At 43.7% G+C, this 5,180-nt stretch overlaps 1 pseudogene; it reads left to right on the forward strand.

Annotated features, from left to right (window-relative positions):
- The window catches only part of LOC101646251, an 18,380-nt pseudogene extending 15,186 nt beyond the window's left edge, over positions 1–3,194 (forward strand).
- The last annotated feature ends 1,986 nt before the right edge of the window (positions 3,195–5,180 follow it).

Consider the following 5,180-nt stretch of genomic DNA (forward strand, 5'->3'; position numbering starts at 1 on the left):
AAAATGTTTTGAGAAACGATGTACAAATGCGCTTTACACAATTGATGTGTGTATGGATTGGGATAACAGTTGTATGAGCCCCTAATAAAATGTTAAAAAGAAAAAAAAATTGTTGAATGGAAAACAAATTTGTTTTGCAATCTTTCAGCCAGACTACAATTAAAAATATATGGCAACTGTAAGGTAATCGAGAGGTGCCAGAAACCAAATCAGTCGAATTAGAACAAACAGGCTTTATTAGGGAGAAAAAAACCCAGCCTGTGTGAAGTCCCACGCTCCACAACATCCGGGCTGGGGAGTCGCACTGCAGGCTACAGGGCTGCTGCTTATATGGGTATGTCTGGGTTTCTGGAATGTAAGGTGTCTTCCCAGTTCCGAGTGTATTTGTGCCGGCTGCAGAGTGGTGGGCAAGAACAAAATGGGTACTGAGCCAAATGGGCTGTGCCAGGTGTAGAGCGGCAGGTGGAGAACAAAGTGGGCCATTAGCCAGCTCTGGTCAGCTCCGCAGGTGTGTGAGGGAGATTCAAGGCCATTTGCTGCTCGTTGTTTCAGCTAGCTCTGGTCAGCTCCACATGGGTGGGGAAGACTCAAGGTCATTTGATGCTAGAAGCCAGCCTGGTATTGATCCGGCCATACAGCAACAAATGTACAAATGTGCTTGATCCAATAGATGTGTGTATGGATTGTGATGAGTTGTATGAGCCCCAAGTAAAATTATATATATATATCCAAAACAATGAGAGGTCATTGAAGAACAAAATAGAAGTTAGTGGAGGAGTGTCTCTAGGCAAGGGTGAAAGTCAAGGTTCTCAACTCAGCTTTTGCTGATGCGTGTAGAAGGAGCCGTGGAACTTTCATGTCGTTTGGCTGAAGTAGGGCCACTGTGCTAAGCAGCAGTTCTCAACTTGTGGGTCGCGACCCCTTTGGGGGGTGAATGACCCTTTCACAGGGGTCGCCTGATTCAAAACAGTAGCAAAATTACAGTTATGAAGTAGTAATGAAAAGAATTGGGGCCACCACAACATGAGGAACTGTATTAAAGGGTTGCGGCATTAGGAAAGTTGAGAACCACTGCTCTAGAGAATCAAAACCAGGACACCCATAAATATATAGATATAGATATAGACAGATATATATGAGTAGGTTTATACAGCAAGAAGGAATACAACAACTAATTAGTCCACACAGTAGTACAGAGGGCTCAGTTCAACTCACTTTCGTGGAACAGTTAATATACTGGAAGTCCTTCAACTCACGTGGGCTGCTGGGTCCAAGGTCAAGGAAAGCAGACAGGGGAGTCTTCCCTCAGGCAAGACAGGCAGAGTTTGCCTTCAGGCAGCAGACAGCAGGGTGAGTCAGCAACAGTCAGTAGCATGGGAGCTTAGTAAAGGAGGCCCATGTGATCTTGAACTCAGGCGATGCAGTGACAGAATCTACCAGCCTCAAGCTCAAGTGTTGTACACACCAGCAGCGTGATGAAGCAGGTCTCAAAGGAGGCTCAAGCTCTAGCAATTTGATCCAAAGGATGGCTTGGCCCACAGATAGTGCAACACACAGGTACAGAGAACTAACTAAGACACCAGCACGCTGGTCTGATAACCAAGGAGGAAGAGAGATATGGAATGTGGCTGTCTTCATTTATCTTGATCGCCCTCCAATCAAGCTGCGACCTGATCAAACTCCCTGCACATGCTCCTATTGGCCTAATTTGCACAATAAACCTAACTATCACAGCCACTTTGGTTAACAGATTTCTATCCTGGAGTAGGAGGTGGATTTGAAATATATGGCTAATTACCTCCAAGAACAACTGCCTCTTTTACCAGGCAACCCTAAGAACTGGGTACCCAGTTATCATTTTCCAACCTTTTGATCAAAGATTCCATAGAAAATCTTGATCAAAGGGAGGGAAATGCAGAAAGGAATTTTACATTTTCATCAACTCTAGACTTTCTGGAGCCAAAGAGGCTGAATTAACCTTTGAAACTATTGCCCTGAGATAATATTTAAAACTTGCGCCATAAATATTCCCTGGAGTGTCCTTAACACCAAGCAATAATTTAGTTTAACTAGTAATGAAAGCCTACCTTCAACATTAAGCTCTTTTATCAACTCTATCAGTATGATGTTGTATCGATAATAATTTGAAAGATTAGACAGGAGACTTAGGGGCAGTTCGTTGATGTTAATAAGGGAGGAGCAGCTCTAAAAAGGTGAGTGAGTATGGTTGCAGAACTTTAAAGAAATGTAATCGATTTCACTAAATTGTTCACATAGAAATTATTGAATTTGACATGTTTTGCTGTATAATTCTCAACAATAACAAAAATATCTAAAGTGGAAAAAAAATTTTTTTTTGTTAGTTTCCTTTTTCTCTGGCAAGAGAAAAAAGGCTTATGGAGGGAGCAGTTTTTGTGTGTGCATTTTGAAGTTGTGAGTTTCTCCAGCACATATAAAAAGGACCTCTCGTGTTATTCTTAATAAAAACGTCCTGGGGCATTCCCCTGGTCCCCGCCTCGGCCAGGGTGCTGAGGTGCAGAATGGGTGCCGGGTCATTCCGGGCAACGCGTGGTGTTCAGGGGCTTCGTGGAGGTTGGCCGGGTGGCTACATCTCCTTTGGACCTCATGTCGGGAAACTGGTCGTGACTGTAGATGTGATTGATCAGAACAGGGCTTTGTTTGATGGCGCTTGCACGCAAGTAAGGAAGAAGGCCATGCCTTTCAAATGCATGCAGCGCACTGACTTCATCCTCAAGTTCCCACACAGTGCCCGACAGAAGTATGTCCGACAAGCCTGGCAGAAGGCGGATATCAATACAAAACGGGCAGCCACAAGATGGGCCCAAAAGTTTGAAGCCAGACAAAACAAAGTCAAGATGACAGATTTTGATCGTTTTAAAATCATGAAGGCAAAGAAAAGGAGGAACCGGCTAATAAAGTATGAAGTTATGAAGCTTCAAAGGGCGGCTCTCCTGAAGGCTTCTCCCCAAAAAGCAAGTGCTGTGAAGGTTCCAGCTAAGAAAGGGGCTGCTGCCACCACCGCCGGCAAGAAGGCTCCTGCCCAGAAGGAGAAAGCTGCGGGTCAGAAGGCCGCGCCTCTAAAAGCTCAGAAAGCCCAGAAAGCTCCAGCCCAGAAAACACCTGCCCCCAAAGGCAACTGGCAAGAAAGCATAACACGCTGTTATAAAAAGTAATAAAGTTTCTATTGGCCAAGCTGGAAAAAAAACGCCCTGGGACATGTCGCCAGCACATTTCATCCTTTCCAGCATTTATAATCTTCTCCCAAGTGGCTCAGATATGATATTCAGAGTATTTTAACTTATTTAGCAGGAGGGATAGGCAGACAGATATCTCCTTATTTCTTAGGAACCAGAAATCCCATTCCCCTAACAAGAAGTCAGCGTTTTCCCCTGATTAACTCTACTGCCCCCACCTGGAGGGCTGAGGAGAGTTTCCCACATCTATGCTCCAGGACCTCTGCTGCTCAGCACACCAACAGTTCACTGATGGAGTGTGAGGGAGGACTACTAGGAAGAGTCAGGGATTGAGGAAGTTTACGTTTAGGGGTGGTTTGGAGGCAATTTTTAAAACCCTAAGGGCATACTAGAACAAAGAAACATGCATTGGGTAGAAAGCAGACTTTAAAGAGGCACAATTAGAACTCTATTCACTGAAGCACTATTTGTAATAGCTAAAAGATGGAAACTTAAGTTTCATCAATGAATGAATGGATAAACAAAATGTAGTACATTTTGTTATTCCAAGTAGACTAGAGAAACAAATTCATAGAAACTCATATGTGTAGAAGAGAGTTTTATGTAAAGGGTAATTGTACATTAAGAAAGCATCCTCACCTAGTCCAGTCCATGCCCATATGTCTGATATTAGTCCATATATCTGATACCAATCTATAAAGTCCTCTTCAGACTCATGAAACACATGCAATGACGCTGAAGGCAGGACAATCACAGGCCAGTGGGGGGAAGGTCTTTGGATCCAGTGGCGTTCTAAGCATCTCAGCGCTGACAGAAGTCTCCATGTGGCTTCTCTGGGTCCAGTGTGCTGGTTGCATCAGGGTTGGTCCCTGTAGCTTTTCCTCAGGGATGCTTGCAGGAAGTCAGCAGAGAGAGAAAGTGTCTCCCGTCTCCAAGGTGGAAAATACAGCAGTTCCCAGACTTCTCAGGAGAAGGCCATCACATAGAAGCCTTATTGGCTATGACTCGATTGACAGACTAGACTCCGCCCCTTCACTCTTAATCCTCTAATTGACAAACGATTCTATAACTACCACATACATACCTACAGCAGAATATTACACAGCCATAAAGAATAATGAGGTCACAAAATCTCTTGGGACATGATGAACTTAGAGAACATTACTATGATCAAAGTAAGTTGATCACAATGGGATAAATGATCTCTGGTTTCACTTTATAAAATGACCACTACAGCTATACATACAAGGAACAATATTCACCGAAGGTTATGGGGTGATAGAGGTGGGGCAGAAGGGAAGCAGCATTGCTTCTCTAGTCTGCTGTTAGTTAGATGCTCTCCAGTGGGTCCTGACATGTTCTGTTGTGCATAAGATTTCCTCCAATCCTGGGAAGGAAGTGGTGTTAACAAACCCAGGGACAAGGGAACAACAAGTGATCCAAAAATCAGTGGCGAGGAGGGTGTAAGAGGCCTGGTAGGGCTTGATCAAGTGCAATGTAACTGAGAGGAATTACTGAAACCCAAATGAAGGCTGAGCATAATAATGGGGCAAGAGGAAAGTAAAAGGAAATAGAGGAAAGACGTAGGAAGCAAAGGGCATTCATATAGGTCTAAATACAGGCATGACATATGTAAATATATTTATATATAATGATGGGGAAATAGATCTATGTGCATATATTTATAGGTTTAGTATTAAATAACAGATGGACATTGGGCCTCCACTCAAGTAATTCCTCAATACAAGAACACTTTGTTCTATTAAACTGGCATTCTATGATGCTCACCTTCGAGACACGATTGCTGAAGACAAATGTGTGCATAAGCAAATGGTGAAGAAAGCTGATGGTGCTGGGCTGTCAAAAGATATAGCGTCTGGGCTCTTAAAGGCTTGAGGGTAAACAAGCGGCCAGCTAGCTCAGAAGCAACAAAGCCCACATGGAAGCACACCAGCCTGTGTGAAC

Source organism: Echinops telfairi, unplaced genomic scaffold, assembly GCF_000313985.2.
Source record: "Echinops telfairi isolate 266 unplaced genomic scaffold, ASM31398v2 ScPeMD7_7469;HRSCAF=8507_1, whole genome shotgun sequence".
NCBI classification, from domain to species: Eukaryota; Metazoa; Chordata; class Mammalia; order Afrosoricida; family Tenrecidae; genus Echinops; species Echinops telfairi.